The sequence below is a fragment of the Protopterus annectens genome, chromosome 6.part1 (genome assembly GCF_019279795.1).
Source record: "Protopterus annectens isolate FY-2018-M chromosome 6.part1, PAN1.0, whole genome shotgun sequence".
In the NCBI taxonomy this organism is placed as follows: Eukaryota; Metazoa; Chordata; order Ceratodontiformes; family Protopteridae; genus Protopterus; species Protopterus annectens.
This window is the reverse complement of record NC_056738.1, coordinates 127,031,211-127,049,714: the sequence shown is the minus strand read 5'-3', so window position 1 is coordinate 127,049,714 and position 18,504 is coordinate 127,031,211. Positions and strand designations below refer to the sequence as shown.

At 41.1% G+C, this 18,504-nt stretch overlaps 1 protein-coding gene across 1 annotated transcript in view; it reads left to right on the top strand.

The window, feature by feature from the left end:
• The window catches only part of OLA1 (Obg like ATPase 1), a 1,233,063-nt gene that overhangs the window by 753,581 nt on the left and 460,978 nt on the right, over positions 1–18,504 (top strand). The gene's annotated exons all lie outside the window — the stretch shown is intronic.

Below are 18,504 nucleotides of genomic sequence, written 5' to 3'. Positions count from 1 at the left end.
AAATTAATAACAGTAATAATGATGATGAAAGTCTCATTTCAAATCTGTTTCAAACACGGTAGCCAAAGTATTCCAACTTAATGCTCTCTCTCTCACGAACACACACACGGGCACACACACACACTAATCTTGTGAAGCCAGATTAAAGAATATTTAAAAATGACCAGATGATAAGAGCATACTTTCATCCACAGAGAGCCCCCTCCCCCCCAGCAGTTATAACCAGTTTGTTGACTGTGTACATACGTCCTTTATTTTTTTACGAAAAAGTAAATTATATGTATTTTATTGGTAGCTTTGGATGAACTACACAGAATTGCATAAAGATCACTAGCATCATTCCGTAAGATCCGGCAATGTGCAGGTTAAATAGAAGGGTATTTATGAGAACATAAAAAGTGTAAACCCCCCCCCCCAATAACATATGCTAAGTTAGTATGCACAATCTCTGCGGAAGTAAAAGGCATCTAAATAATTCTGCATTAAAGAGAACTATTACTAACCCATAGATTACTGCTGCCAAACAACTTTGCATTTCAGTGCTTCAGCAATAAATTTTGTAGTGCTTGCTGCTTTTGAAGAATAAATTATGTATGTTACATTAAAAAAATGGTGTGCTGGAGATATTAAAATAACTGTCCCTAAACTAGATCAACTATGTAAGAGGGTGTGGCTGGCAAACAGTGAAAACAGTAGGTAAGTGGAGGTGGAAAAATTCAAACTCTGCACCTTTGCCGCAGGAAACAGCTCTTTAACAAGTTGGAGCTTTACTCCTGTGCTCTAACTACCAGAGTAACAGTTTTAACTAAGTCCAGAAATCTTTTGCATTCTGATCTTGTACAGAAGACTGTATCACAGTAATATTAAACAGTGATAATATAATTGATGCTGAAGATCAGACTGTTTTGATCATCGCTCCATATAATGCAGACTGTATGTCCTGATAAAATGTTCACATCTTTGCAGTTCAAGGAGGCTGTCAAGAAGAAACATTCTACTAAAATGCAACATGTTTAGACTGTATTACATAATCCAGGCTTATTAATGAATTAATTTTTTAGTGCAATGAATAAAGTAAAACAATTAGACAGTATGAATGTTGCAGCAGCTTTGTTCAACAACCCACAAGTCATACAAAAGTCAGAAATATTACTGCATACAACATGCTGTTTTTTTTTTTTTTTGGGGGGGGGGGGTAACATGCTTGCAGGGCACCTACATTTCATTTTTGACCTCCACATGTCGTCTAATATCTATTCCATCTGACATCACTCAGTACAGATCTGACCAACTGGAATGACTAATATTGCTGTATTATTGCAACATACATCTCCTGAGTCAAAAAAGCCAGATTGTGTTAAAATGGGGCCCTATGCAGGATAATGAATCAGGCCCCCCACTAACCTTACTAGTATTCCATTACTTGGCTCCCTTTCCCCAGTTAGCACAAACACTGTTCAAACCTGTCAGTGTACATTCTATTTTCCTCTCTACATTTACAGGTATCACAGAGATTTAGATTTCATTTAAAACTTCTATTTCAAATTTCACAGAAAAAGCACACTAACATTTTCTTAACAAGTCAAAACAAGATATGCTCAAATTGAAAACAGCCTTGACATGCAGAAGAGTAAATGTATCTTCCCTTGAAAGTCATATTTAATGAAAATGCATCTGGCAACCCATTAAACTGCAAGAGACATACTAGGATTCATACTCAAAAAAAGCATGTAATGAAGGATTACTGATACATAATGCATTTGCAAAAAACCTCGTTCAGCCCACTGGACACAAGTGTCCCTTTTCAGGAGCAGCCCAGGAATACTTTCTAGTGAAGTAACTCGACAGGGCCAGTGCTAGTTATATAAGGTGGAACCTAGGGTTGCAGGCATATGACATGACACTAAAGTACCGTAGTGGGGTCAGCAATGCCAGTGCAGATGGACTCTCAAGATAGGGTATGGGTTAATGTGTTCCCAGACAGGCCCATTTCTCTCAAGCAACGTTTTTCCTAGGTCACTTGAAAAACTAGCCTGAGTCTTCAAAGGAGGGGAGAGATGTGATGTGTTGCCATCTGTACCAGAGAGAATGAGGCAGTGCATGTGTAATATATGCCAGCATGGTTGGCTGGAGGTTTGTAAATAAGTTTGCGTCATTTGACTATAACACTGACTTGTATGGATGCTTGCATTAAAAATGTATCAACAGTGTTGTTGTAGCTGATTAAATGTATATGTTTAGACAATTTTGGAAAGGAAGAGTAGAAGTTTTTGAAATTGTTCTATAATTTTCATACTGCAACAGATCTTAGCAAAGTTCTGTGTGTGTATTGTACCAGAGTCAGGTGATCAAATGTGATATCATTTTATAACCTGCACTGAGAGGATGGAACTCTCACAGTAATTTGTTTTGTTTTCTTTGGAACCTGATATGAAGATATAGGACAATTATCACAGTCAGTTGAGCTGGGTTCAGTTTTTTTTTTTTCAGTTTTAGTTTGAATCTCATTCCCTTCCCTTGTGGAAGTAAGCATCGCAGCATCCACTCTTGCCTTGCTGCATTAATTAAGTTAGCTTGGGAACAGTTATTCTTTAGACAGGCAATACAGTGAGATTAAATAAGTAGTGTTTTTCTGCATCTGTTTGAATTTGTCAAACTGTGTTATTTTTATTTATCCGGTGATTGAAACTCTGGTGTTTATTGTACTTGGATATTTATTATTCTCATGTTTTCTATTTTATTTCTCAAATATGTTTATACCTTTCATTGTGGCTGGTCTTTGAGAATATTTTTAACATCTTGTGAGTACTTGTGCTTATTTTAGTGATGCTGTAGCAACTCTGAAAAAAGCCTTGCTGCTCTGGTTACACTCTACCATTTATATTAGTATTGATTTTACTCAGTATAATTGCATACCCTTGTAAGAGCCTGAAAGTAGTTGACTGGTGGCAACGGCATTACCTTATAGTTTGGGCAGAAAGGTACAGCTAGTAAATCTGTACCATCTTTCCCCAGGACTGTGTGTGTGTGTGTGTGTGTGTGTGTGTGAGAATCAAATACCCAGGTGTGTGTGTCAAACACTTGGATCTAGAACACAGAGCTCCAAAGTGAATCTTGATTGGGATTTAGAGAGATAGATAGTCCAGTCCCAGGTCTGGAGCATGTTCTCTGTGTACTCTTGGGGGAAATTGTGCTTGATGCAGAGAGCTGCATCTTAAAATACTGTGTAAATTCACTGCTGCTTTTAGTGACAGGAAGTTTCAAAGGTCTTAGCCAGATTCCATCCCAAATTGCAGTTTTACTCACAACAGCTCTCTCTGAGTCATTTATTAGTTTTGCCTGTGCTTTTTATCCTCGGAGAAAAGTAACCTTTCAGGAATTTTATAAATTGACTTGCTACTGCCTTGCAGGAAAGCATATGAAGAGTGCAAAGCTAAAACATTAATTTCATTTCATTTCATGTTTTATTTTCCACTAATTTCTGAAAGTTATCTAATGATTTATAGCATGACTGCCACTAACTCTGTAGAAAGCGTATGAACGATGCAAGGTTCAAACAGTAGGAGAAAGTAATCTTTTTTCATGCTTTATTGTTTGTAATCTTTAAATACTAACCGACTGTAATGGCTTTCTAACATGCTGGTGGCTCTGTGAAAAGCACATCTTCATTTTGTAGTCTAAAGTGCTGATTTCTAAATACTAATGAAATTCCCTGAAATTGTATGATCTGGCTGCTTCTACGTTGGTAAAAATATGAGGTACCAACACTAGTCTCACCCAGTAGAACTTCATTGTCTGGACCTCTTCTCCTGTCTGTCTGCCTGCCTTACCTGTTGCCATTTCTGATCACATTAACTTATCTAGCCGTATGGACAGATAATTCCCCACAGTTTCTCCAGCCAGCCTGGTCGACATGGGCATCCTGAGGCAATGTGGCAATTGCCTCATGTACACTGACAACCCACTTCTAGTCTACACAAATTCAGTTTGAGAGAGATGCTTCTATATTAAGAACTTAGAATCCAGGCTGTCTCGCTCACCAGCTCACAAAAATTATTTAACCAATAAAAACCCTTAACTAGAACAAGTGTAGCATGGAATCTTTACCTGGAGATCTCACAGTGTTAATTCAGCAGATATCCAATCGGGTATCCAAGTTTGTTTCAACATCAGTGGTGGGGGAAGGAAATGGGTTTCTTAATCCTACGAGCAGCAGTGTTCCATGCTGCTCTACACAGGACTTATTTATACATGCTAACCCTTTTGATACTGGCTCCCGCTTCGACCTAAAGACTGGCTTTCCAACGTGGACTTCATGATACAAGAACCTACGGATAAAGGTACTCTTATTTAAAAAATTAGATTGTTTGAACAGAATCTCATTGAGTATAGAAATTTACAGCTTGACAATATGTACTTAAATGAGTATGTTAAATACTAAAGATTACTCACGGGCATAAGATTTTGGAAGTTTCCAGTTGGTTTACTGCCTAATTCTTTACACTGTGAACTTATTAATCTGTTTGACCGTACAGGAATTGAGTTAGTTAAATTGCTTATTACAGACAATGAACATAAAATCCAGTTGTTGGAGAATGAAGTACTGCAATTGCACAATAATACTGAGGCTGGTCCATCTTTTCAGTGTACAAACAAGAATATTTTAAGATTTTTTATAAGGTTGACAGTCTTGTAAAAAAGAATAAAATAAGGAAATGTTAAAAAAAATACTTGGAAATAAACAGGAGTACAATGAAAATCGTGTTTATCCCAAACCTAAGCAGTACCATCAAAACAAGGTGCTTACTTCTTATAGTGAAAGGCAACAGGAATATGCTTTTAATCTAGCTCTTTCATTATAAATGACACTGAGGTACTTGACAATTTTGGCACTGGAGAGCCTGACCATAATGAAAGAAGGCACTCCAGTGGATTTATTCTCTAGACTCCCCCCTTTTAGGAATCAGCAATAGAATTATCCCAAGGAATAGAAATGGAGCAGAAAAGGGAGGAACGATCAGAAGAAAAATTAAATGGGAGTTTTTTTACTGACTGTTTAGAGAATGACAATGGTCGTTGCAAAATTGTTATGAATGATGGCTTCAAAGTGTTTAATCATAGTTACCTTGAACTAGATGGTACACGTTTTGCCTTTTTAAAAAAGGGTTTAAGTTTATGCCTGTCTTTAAGCAGGATATAGTACAAGTGTTATTGCATTTTAAACTGTTTGTCAGATAGTTTAACTCTACATGTTTTTTTTTAGCCCCCCCCCCCACCAGTAGTTCCTTGGTTTTGAAAAGGAAGAGTGCATTTGTATCACCTTCCTGCCCTATGATTTCTGTTTTTGAGAGAGTTTGTGAGGGTAAATTCAGACGTTTCTTGAAAAATAGTGGTGAAGTAAAAGACGACTTAACATCTGAAGAATGAAAATTGTTGGCCCAGATTAAGGGCAGCAAGGAGGTTATGACACCAGATAATGGTGGGAGGGGGGGTGTTTATAATGGATTTCTTCCTTTATGCAACAATACCCTAAGCACGCATTCAGTGGTGAGAGATGTGGGCTCACAAGTTGACAGCAGCCTTGCCTATGATCATCATGTCTCCACAGTGGTAAGAAGAACATTTTATATTGCTCATCTTATAAAGACATCACCTCCAGAAAAAGAGGTTATTACCCCCTGTACTCTTCCCTCATCAAGCCAGTAATAGAGTACTATGCCCCCTTCAGTATGTACCTTTCCAAGCACCTGCAGCAATTGGAGAGACCACAGAGGTTCCTTACAAAGAAAATCCAGGGTCTTCAGCATCTGTCCTGTGAGGACAGACTGAAATAATTGTCACTTTACTCTGTGTCATACATACTACTCAGTGGTGACCTGTGCCTTGCAAATAAAACAATCTCTGACCCTGCTGTAATGGAAATGCTGCATGTTCACAAGTCAAATGGTACACTGGTCACTCACTGTAAGGACCTTAACCTTGTATGTGACATCAGCAGAACTTGCTAGTGGGAGGTAGCCTACTCTTTTGAACAAACTTCCAGTTCATGTTAAACAAAGCTCCTCATTGACCCTGTTTAAGCATAATTGGGACGATTGGATGTGTGACTTGAAATTCATCCCAGAGGTGCCATCTTATTCCTTTGTCTCCTAGAAACAATCACACTTGGTAACAAGGGCAGAGCTTGGCTAGGCTTGTAAGGGTCCTAGGGCTATTAGCCTAGTATACCTTGCAAAGGTAAGGGAAAACAGCTCTTAAACCTTATAAAAAAGCACCTAAACAGGCATGTCCAAGGGTCAGCTTCCAGTGGTTTCTCCTGTCCACCTGGTGAATCTGGGCATATTGGGGTAATGCGGCAACTGCCTCATGTACACAGACAATCCTCTCCTCCTACCACCCAACACTGCAACCTGCGAGAGATGCACTTACATAGCCAAACTGGAAGCAAAGCTCTCTCCGGTCAAGACTGTGCTAGACAGTCAAGAGGAGAAGGCTAACACCTGCATTACACCTCTAGCAACTCATAGTCCTTCAAAACCCACACCATCAACTCCCACACATAGCAACACTAAACCCACATATGCGGAGGCCCTTAACATTAACCTGCCCAAGCCGCAAGGACCTCCAAAGCCAAAACGCAAACAAACACCAGTCACAACCAAAGTGATACATAGCTCACAACACCAGTGTGCCACCCAATAACAGCCCCTAAGGCAAGACAATGTACCGAACACTTTAATCATAGGTGACTGTATAGTCAGGCACACTGATGTCCCACTCACCAGGCTGAACAGGGAGAAAATTACAGTCAGCTGCCTGTTGGGTGCCAGGATCCGCCACATAACGCATGCACTCAAGTCACTCCACAACAAGTACAAATACGACTCTTTCATTGTCCATGCTGGAGTAAATGACTTCAGACGTACCTCCCTGGACTACATGAAAAGAGACATGGAAGAGCTCTTGGATCATGTGACCCAGGCAGGTATGACCCTAGCCCTGAGTAGCATCCTGCCTTCGCCCAGAATGATACCACAGTATAAGGACAAAATGATTGACTTCAACAATTGGCTAAGCTTCTGGTGTCATTCAAAGGGGATCCAGTATTTGTGTGCCTGGGAAGACATGATCGACAAACCACGATGCTTTGCCAGAGATGGTCTGCACCTGTCACCCCTGGGATTCAGGTTACTGGCTAAAGCTCTTGCCACTCCTATAGTGCCTTTTTTAGGCAAGGTTCAAAGGATAAAACCACCACCGTAACAGATAAAAGCATGCAAAATCTGAAGGTAATGCTACTCAGTGCTAGAAGTCTAAACCTCAAAATGCACTCTCTCGAGGCACTCCTAAAAATGGAGAACATCGATATCTGTGCAGTGACTGAGACCTGGTTCAAGGCTCCAGACAGCACCCCTGCAGTACCAGGCTACAATTCTTACCATACTTTTCGGCCACAAAACCAAGACCGAAACACTAAAGGTGGAGGAGTGTCCATATTCACCAAGGATATTCACACCTCCAGGCTAGTTGTCCAACACAAAAAAACAAAAAAATAATCCTTGTTTTCCCGCCTCTCCTCGACTAGTTTAGACCAGTTTACAGGCATTGCTGTATTCTGGGCTGTGGTGTAGTTCCTGTGTTGTCCATTACCTTACTTGGATAGAAGGAAGTTTCTTTGCTCACCAGTGGGAGTGGGGAGCCTTGAGCAGCCTACCTGTCCCTGTAGGAAGTGACCTCAGCACAAGAAGCTGTAGTAATTGGTTGTTTTGGACCATTTCTAGCTCTTTTGTAGTTCACTGTTTAAAATCCGCGTTTGCACGGTTGTGCGCATGCAGCGCCGGTTAAACAAGGTTAAACTTCTTCTGGCTCCGCCAGGTCTGCTCTTCAAATTTTCCCTTAAGGAAGCTCTACTCTTAGTATAATCAGACTACTCACTATATTATAAGCCTAGCACTTGTTCTCAATACTTCTCTACTAAGTAAGCACTCTCGTACTAAGTAAAGCACTACATCTACTTACCACCCCTGTGAATATCCACTTCCCTTAAAGGTACAGCACTCCCTTATACTGTTCTAGCATGTCGAGTGGTAGATTACTGGCGTCCTCTCCAGTTCAGCTGGTCAATCTGGGTATCTTGAGACAATGCTACAATTGTCTCATGTAAACAGACAACCCTCTCCTCCTCCCAACAAACACAAATACATGTGAGAGATGCAACTATATAGCCAAACTGGAGGCTGAACTCTCTCAACTCAGGGCTGGCATGACCAGACAGGAGGAGATGGTAACCACAAACACAACAATCCCAGTCCCACATAGACCTACCACAACTGCAAACCAAACACATAAAAACACAAAGACATACTGAGGCTCTAATAAAAACTTACCAAAACAACAGAGGCTCCCAAAGCAGACATCCAAAAATCCACCACCTCAAAACAAAACACATGCAACACATACTTCAATAAATCAGTGTGTCAACCAATCACAGCCCTTAAGGCCAAACACCATGCCTGATACACTAGTAATAGGTGACTCTATAGTCAGACACACTGATGTCCCGCTGACCAGACTGAACAAGGAGAGGGTGACTGTGAGCTGTCTATCGGGAGCTAGGATCCGCCACATAACACACGCACTCAAGTCACTCCAAAGCAAGTACAAATATGACTCCGTCATTGTCCATGCTGGTGTGAATGACCTGAGACATACCTCCCTGGACTACATGAAAAGAGACATAGACATAGAGGAGCTCTCTGATTATGTAGCCCAGGCTGGTATGACCCTGACCCTGAGCAGCATCTTGCCCTCACCAAGAATGATACCACAATACAAAGACAAGATGATCAGCTTTAATAACTGGCTCAAGTACTGGTGTCATTCTAAGGGGATCCAATGTCTGTCTGCCTGGGATAACATGTTGGACAAGCCACGCTGCTTCGCAAGGGATGGCTTAAACCTGTCACCACTGGGCTTCCGGATATTGGCTAAGGCTCTTGCCACCCCCATAGTGCCTTTTTTAGGCAAGGCTCAAAAGACAAACCCACCTCCTTAGAAAACAAAAATGGAAAAAAACTAAGGGTAATGCTGCTCAATGCCAGAAGTCTAAATCTCAAGATGCAGGCACTTGATGCACTCCTCAGCATGGAGAACATCGACGTCTGTGCAGTAACTGAAACCTGGTTCAAGGCTCCTGAGAGCACCCCAGTGCTACCAGGCTATACCTCGTATCATGCTTTTCGCCCCAAAACCCAGGCCGAACCACAAGGAGGGGAGTGTCCATATTCATCAAGGACACCCACACCTCCAGGTTAGTAGCAACACATGAAGCATCAGAGACCATACAGGTGCAACTAACCATAGGCCAAAACTGCTATACAACTGGTAGCATGTTACAGACCACCCTCCCAATCTCAAGAACCCCACTCAGCCTTCCTGAAGACATTGGAGGATATGAATGTATCACAAAATACCATCATACTGGGAGACTTCAACTACCCAAACATAGATTGGGTACATAATTCTAGCCCTAATACCCTAGCCCAAAGGTTCCTGGAATTCATAAATTCAAATGCACTGGAACAACTAGTCACCTCTCCCACTAGGGAAGATAATATACTAGACCTGATCATCACAAACATGGGGACAAAATGCTCCACACCGGAAGTATACCCCTCACTAGTGAGATCTGACCACAAACTAATCACCCTGGATATACATATCCCACCTCCACCCCCAGCACAAAAGACCACAGTGAAAAACTTCTCAAAAGCAGACGTCACTCTTCTTAAGACTGAGATGGTATCCTTTAAGCCCACTGTGCCAGTGGATACCACATCCCACAATGCCGAATCCTTCACAAATGCTTTCTATGGACATCTCCAAGAATGCATGGATCATGCAATCCCAAATAAATCCAAGTCCCTCTCCACCAAAGGCAAGCGTCCTGTCTGGTGGACCTCAGCCATTAAGAAATTGTATAACAAAAGAAGGAAGCTACTGCACGTCAGAGCAAAATCCCATGAAGGGAAGACATCTCTGATCAACATTAGCAGAAAACTACGTTCTCTCATAAAAACATCCAAGACCAACTTTGAGAGAAAAATTGCTAAGGACACTAAAGATAACCACAAAGCCTTCTTCAGCTATGTTAGAAACCTGGGCGGAAACCCTCAGATATGCTCAGAGTTGGTTCACAACAACAAAAAATACACTGAACCCACAGATATTGCCAACATTCTGGCTGACAGGTTCAGTGCAAATTTCTCCCCTCCCTCACCCCCAAAAGAAGAAATACTTATCCCAGCTGAATGTAATCTCCCTGTCATCTCAGATGTCCAAGTGAGAACCGCCCTAAACAAAGCTAAAAACACAGCATCAATGGGGCCTGACGGTATCCCGGGTTGCGTGTTACGTGAACTCCAAGAGGAGCTAAACCCACACATAAAAATGCTATTTAACCTTAGCCTTACTTCGGGATATGTACCTGAACACTGGCGTACAGCAACAGTGGTCCCACTCCACAAAGGGGGTGCCTCTACAGACCCTGGAAACTACCGCCCCATAAGCTTAACCAGCCTGGTCTGTAAAGCTATGGAAAGAATCATTATGGAACTCATAAACAGAGACATAGGGGACCTACAGACACTTGACCCAACCCAGTTCGGCTTTGTAAAGGGCAGATCCTGCCTTTTATACCTGGTTGACTTTTTCAAAACAGTCACTAGAGCCATTGATGAGGACAAAGCAGTCCATACAGCCTACCTGGACTTGGCTAAGGCCTTCGACACAATACCCCACTCAGGCATCATAGATAAGCTCAACAGCTTAAACGTAAACCCTTATGTCACTAGATGGGTTGCAAACTGGCTAAAGGACAGAACCCATAAAGTTAAAATCGCTGGAGCAATGTCAGACTCAAAGCCAGTCACAAGTGGTGTCCCACAGGGATCTGTCCTGGGACCCCTCTTGTTCGGCATTTATTTCTCAGATGTTAAAGCAAACATGGGAGGGCTATGGCTGACAAAGTTCGCAGATGACTGCAAACTAGGCGCCATAGTCGATACACCAGCGGACACATACATCCTACAAAAAGGCCTCACAGAAACAGACAACTGGTGCCAGAGTCACGGCCTTAAACTAAATGCCAAAAAATGTATAGTCATCCCCTTTGGGAAAAACAAAGTACCCACAAATTATCACATAGACAGCAACCCACTGAGTACGGAAAAAGTAATCTGAGACCTAGGGACCCAAATCGACAGCAACCTCTCATTTGACACCCACATTGGCAAAGTGGTCAGAAAAACATTCTACCTTGCACACCTCATCATGAAGGGATTCACATCCAGATCCAAGGATGTCATTGTACCCCTATACTCCTCCCTCATCAGACCCATGATTGAGTACAATGCCCCATTTGGTATGTACCTCACCCGGCATTTGCAACAGCTGGAGAGACCACAAAAGTACCTCACCAAGAGGATCAAGGGTCTCCAACATATGTCTTATTCTGCCAGACTAAAGAAACTTCAGCTCTATTCAGTAGCATACTGCCTGCTCAGAGGTGATCTCTGCCTGACGTGTACAAGGCCATGTCCAATCAGGATCTGATGGACATGCTCCACCTCAAAAAATCCAAATCCATCAGGACCACGAGAGCTAAAGACTTAAACCTAGGCACAAGTATGAATAGGACATGCTGGAGGGATAGATTCATAACCCAGAGGCTTCCCATGCTTTGGAACAAGATCCCAGTTCGTATTAGGCAGAGCCCCTCACTGACTCTCTTCAAGAGAAATCTTGATGAGTGGATGGGAGATCGTAAGTGTACCCCAGGGGTCACATCTGTGTCACTGCTAGACAGGGGCACAGTAAACTAATTCTATTATATAAGGGGACCTTCATTGTGTCACTACTAGACAGAGGCACAGTATTCTAAATTTATTCTGTACATTTTTTTGTACCATTTCATGGGGTGGCAAAAGCCACATCACTATGGCTAGGCTTACAAATGCGCCAGGGCAGATAGCCTAGTACTATACTATGAAACTATGTATCTGAAATTCTCCAGCTGCAACTAACACTAGGTAAGACTGCAGTCCAAATTGTAGCTTGCTACAGATCCCCCACCATACCCCAAGATTCTCACTACACCTTCCTAAACATACTGGAAAATATAAAGATACAACCAAACACCCTAATACTAGGTGATTTCAACTACCCTGCCATTAATTGGGAAAACTACTTGGGTACCAACTTCTTTTCCCAACGGTTCTTGGAATTCATAAATTCTAATGCCCTGGATCAACTAATCCATTGTCCCACCAGGGGCTCCAATATCCTAGACCTGGTCATTACCAACATGGGAGATAGATGCTCCACACCAGTGGTCACCCCCTCATTGGTCAGGTCTGACCGTAAGCAAATCACCCTTGACATCCACATCCCACCCCCACCCCCAGTAAGGAAACCTCCTTAAAAAACTTTTCCAAAGCCAACTTCATGCTACTGAAGTCAGAAATGACAAACTTCACAACACCCATGCAGACGGGATGTGGAAGTTCGACTGCAGAGTCCTACACTAAGGCACTGTACGAGCACATCCACTCGTGCATGAATCGTGCCATGCCAAATAGAACCAAGATGCTCTTCTCCACAAAAAGGAAGCCAATCTGGTGGTCCCCTGCTATAAACAAACTATACAACAGAAGGAAGAAACTGTTGCAGAAAAGAGGAAAATCCCAGGATGCAAAAAACTCCCTCACCAGCCTCAGTAAGAAGCTGAGATCCCTCATAAAATCCTCAAAAGCTAGTTACGAAAATAAAATTACCAAAGATTCCAAAGACAACCACAAGGCATTCTATAGTTATGTCAAGAATCTAAATGGCAATGCTCAGATCTGCTCTGAGCTACAACAGAATGGCATTAAATATACTGATCCCAAGGATATTGCCAATATACTGGCAGATTGATTTAGTGCCAACTTCACTCCCCTCTTACCCCCTAAAGGGCCCATCTCAATACCAAAAGATTGCCAAATTCAGATAATCACAGCCACACAGGTAGAAACAGCACTCTCCAAAGCTAAGAATACAGCATCCATGGGCCCAGATGATATCCTAGGCTGTGTACTACATCAACTACAAAATGAACTGGCACCCCACCTAAGTGTCATGTTTAATCATAGCCTCACCTCAGGCTTCGTGCCCACTGAGTGGCGCACAGCTACAGTTATCCCTATCCACAAGGGAGGATCCACCTTGGATCCCAGGAACTACCGTCCCATCAGTCTGACAAGCCTGATCTGCAAGGGCATGAAACGCATTATCATGGAACTTATAAACAAAGACACTGGCAACCTCCAGACACTGGAACCCACCCAGTTTGGGTTTGTGAAGGGCCGATCTTGTCTTCTGAATCTGATTGACTTCTTTGAATCAGTCTCCAGAGCTGTGGACGAGGGTAAGGAGGTCCACACAGCCTATCTGTACCTCGCCAAGGCCTTGGACACCATCCCCCACTCTGGAATCATAGATAAACTTACTAAGCTGGGCATAAATCCCTACTTCACTCGATGGGTTGCCAACTGGCTTACTGACAGAACCCAGACTGTAAAAGTAGCCGACTCCAAATCCAGCTCCAGACAAGTGACAAGTGGAGTACCTCAGGGTTCAGTCCTGGGACCACTCTTGTTTGGCATCTACTTCTCTGAAGTACAGGCCAACACTAAGGGACTCTGGCTAACAAAGTTTGCAGATGACTGCAAACTGGGAGCCATTATTGAATCCCCAAATGATGTGGATATTCTACAAAAGGGCCTTACAGAAACAGATGCCTGGTGCCAGAGCCATGGGCTCAAGCTTAATGCCAAGAAATGTATAGTCATCCCCTTTGGAAAAAAACATGTACCCATGAACTACCACATAGGTGGCAGGACAATAAACATCGAAAGTATGATGAGAGACTTAAGGACACAAGTGAACACTTTTGATAACCACATTGCCACAACAGTCAGGAAATCCTTCTACGTGGCACACCTCATCACTAAGGGCTTTTCATCCAGAAAAAAGGAGGTCATTGTCTCACTGTACTCATCCCTCATTAGACCCATTATAGAGTATAATGCCCCATTTGGTATGTACCTCACAAGACATCTGCAACAGCTGGAAAGGCCACAGAAATACCTCACTAAAAGAATCACAGGCCTAAAGCAGATGCCATATGCTGACCGTCTAAAAAAACTCCAGCTATACTCTGTGGCATATCGTCTACTCAGAGGCAATCTCTGCTTAACATACAAGGCCATGTCAAACCCTGAGCTGTTGGACATGCTCCACTTAAAGAAATCCCAATCCCTCAGAGCCACACGCTCCAGGGATCTAAACCTTATCATCACAATGAACAAAACATGCTGGAGGGATAGGTTCTTGACCCAGAGACTCCCCATACTCTGGAATAGACTGCCCATACATGTCAAGCAGAGCACCTCATTGGCCCTCTTCAAAAGGAACCTTGATGATTGGATGGGAGATGGGAAATTCACCCCGGGGATCATGTCAGTCGCCCTGCTAGACAGGGGCTCAGAGAAGTAAATATTGTGGGAAAAAAATTCCAGGGAATTGTTATGGCTAGGCTTGCATAGGCCTTGGGGCCAATAGCCTAGTACCAACCTATGATCCAATGAATATGAGTGATGAAAGTTTTGATATTAGTAGACCCACTCCAACTGTTCCATTAATTTCATATTTTATCTTGTGCTGACTTCTGTCTACTGGTCAAGTGCATTTCTTACTCTACTTGCTTTTTTTTTGTAAGTTACTGCATTGTACAATTTTCTGAAGCACTTTTACTTTACAACTGTATGCATTTGTGTGCGTTTCCACTGTGGTTATATGTAAACAAATAACTAAAATGGTATTGTGTAGGATTTTGGTCGTTGTTCCTTTTGTTTGTAATTCCTGATGACTGACTGATTCTTAGTCTGACAACCATTCATCCTATATGATGCCCATCTCCACACTCCAGACTCGCCGAACAATAAAAGAATGACTTTCACTTTCCAAAATTTTCAAACTTCTACTATTAGAAAACTGTTACTTGAGCTAAAGCCAACAACTTTAGCAACAATATCCTGCTAAATGAATATTTAAAATTGGAGGCAGATGCCCTGGCTTTTTCTATCTTCATGCTAATTAAATGTTATATAATCAAAAAACTGATTTTTTTAAATTACAGACCCATTGCCCATCCCTGCAACCCTATCCAAAATCTTGGAAAAATGTATCTACATATTCAGCTCACTATAACCACCTTACAAATTACAACCTTTTATTCAAAATTCAGCACAGCTCTTTCATGCTAGTCACAGCAGTACAACAGCCCTACTTAGCTTCACTAGCAACAGTCATCAAAACAGAAATAAAAGTTAACACAGTTTTGTCTCTGTTTATTTATCTTTTAAAGCCTTAGACACAGTCTCGCATCAAAAATTCTTCAAAGAATTCTTGTACGTCACCTGAGAAGTGGATGTGCGATACCCTGATTTTTTTATTGTGTTAACAAAATTATAATCCCCTGAATCACTACAAGATGTATTCAAACTGTGGTTATATCCACACTAATGAATGAGTATCACATCTGTCAAGCTCTATCTACAAATTATGTAAACAAAAGAAAGCAGAAACAACTGTGTCTTCCACTGCTTAGGCTGAAAGTACAGAGCAAGAGTCAGGAACAATGAAACTGAAGAGTTTGAGAAATGTTGAGACCTGAAGTGACACCTCTGTGTAACTTGGCTAATTGATACTGGTAGATACTATCAGTTGTAGATTATGCCACTAGGTACCCAGGTGTCCCCAGATTGGCAAGTACATTTAGTGTGTCTCCTTAAAGCTGTACGTGGCTAGGCATGTTGCAGCCTTCATGATCTGTTGCTCACTATTGCTTCTGTGTTGCTATGTGCAGCACATATGTTTAAGAACCTCATCAAAGAAGCAACTGCTGATCATTCACATCTGGACTGTTATCCTCAAACAAGACAGGACTGAATGTAAAGACAGACAGATGCTTGTGTGCACACACACACGCACACACACACGTGTAATTGTTTGCAAAAACATTTTTTTCTATGCACACACGTACATTTAAATAAGAAAATATTCAACTAATTCAGTTACAAAATAAACTGACCCACTGTAAAATACTCAATAAAAACATGAAATCATAATAAGCCAAAAGAAAATAATGTCCACATGCCAATAAATAACGTGTAAACTAATATATAACATCAATACTATAAAAAATTACATGGCTTACTCCTAAAAGATTGCGACAAAAGTACGCCAAATACATCATCATGCCCATTTCTTTCTCAATTTGTGCACGTGGTACAGCAGCTGAAGTTAGTGATACAGTTAAGTACGGTAGTCTCTCCAAAATAAAGCTATACATACCTTTGATATTCAATAGCTGTTTGGAATGCATCTGCTTCACTCAGTTTTTGGTAGCCATTGAAACGATCTTCTCAAAAACCTATCCAGTGTGCATATAACAAAGCTTGGCCATCCCCCACTTTCACAATACCAGTATAGCCCATTCTTCAAAAATGGTAACATAGAGGGGCTGCGCTAAACTCTAACTTTTCACTCTGACAGTGTTTTTTCAACTGAGCCAAAAATCCTGAAGGAAATTAAAAACATGCCTTGCCACCTACAAAGCCGTACCACTTCACCTACACTGAAATTACCCTTCAGGGTTAAATATTCATAGTAAGGGAATCCTTCATACACAAATAATGAACCTCTGTCACCACTGTCTGTTCAAGGAGAATAGGGAGATTTTCACTGCATCTCTAAGGTGAAAGAAGAATTTTTCACCTCCACTCCTTCCTAATGTGGCAATCGTTGAGCAGTGAAAAGTTTTAACTGAAGCTTGAAGTGATTAAGAAACTCTGCCCACAGCTCAGAGTGATTAAACCAAGCCTACAGTAAATCACTTAAAACTGACATACTGTGGGTTTCCTTACCATGTAGTATAACATTTTGTAAATCTTACATTACTATCATAGATTTTACTTACTGTATAGGTAGGTATAAAATGTTAGCCAATGTAACTCATTTTGAGAGCTGACTGAGGTATTTTTGATAAAATGTTTAAGATGCCCTTAGCATAAGCATTGGTGGCATAGGCTGACAGTCAGCTTTAACAGCAATTAGCAAACAGTCATATTCTCACTAGGAAGCCAGGTGTGTGTGTGTGTGTGTTGTATATATATATATCTATCTATATATATATATATATATATGTATTTATCTATATATACATATATATATATTTTTTTATATATATATATATATATATATAAGTTTAGGTCATTTGTTCACAGTCAAATGAATTTCGATCATATGAAATTTAAGTCATATGAAGTAGACCCATATATATATACATATATATATATATATATATATATATATATATATATATATATATGGATTCCATTCACTTAATTGAAAACTGACTTCACTGAAAATGAAATTACTAGGATCACTTCACTGAAAGTTCACTTCACTGAAAACTCAGTTGACTCATTTTGTTGAAAATTATATATGGCCTTTTCCCCACTGTAGTGCGATTCTGGAGTTAGTATATATAGTAAGGGGGAGGCGCAGCCCCCCACATATTTTAAACATTGTACACTATACAGAGTGATGCTTACAAGTCAAATGAACAGTTTCCAAAAGACAATATATAGTTAATATATGTGGGGGACTGTTCCCCCCTTACTATATATACTAACTCCAGGATCGCACTACAGTGGGGAAAAGGCCATATATAACTTTCAAAGACATGAGTTTCAGTCTAGTGAGTTTTCAGTGAAGTGAACTTTCAGTGAAGTGATCCTAGTAATTTCATTTTCAGTGAAGTGAGTTTTTAATCAAGTGAATGGAATCCATATATATATATATATATATATATATATATATATATATATATATATATACAAATTTATTAAGTAACTTACCAGACACCTGCAGCAACTGGAAAGACCCCAAAAGTACCTCACTAAGAGGATCAAAGGGCTCAAACAGATGCCATATGCTGCCCGGTTAAAGAAACTCCAGCTCTACTCAGTGGCATACTGCCTGCTCAGAGGCGATCTGTGCCTGACGTATAAAGCCATGTCCAACCTGGAATTAATGGACATGCTGCACCTCAGAAAATTCAAATCCCATCGAGCTACGCGCTCGAGAGACTTGAACCTCAGCACTGAAATAAATAGGACATGCTGGAGGGACAGATTCATAACCCAGAGGCTCCCTTCACTCTGGAATAAAATCCCAGTCCGGGTTAGGCAGAGTCCCACATTGACTCTCTTCAAGAGGAATCTTGATCAGTGGATGGGAGATCGTAGGTTTACCCCGGCTATCACTTCTGTGTCACTGTTAGACAGAGGCACAGTATACTAACCTCAAAAAAAGGCATAGCAAAATTAATTTAAAATG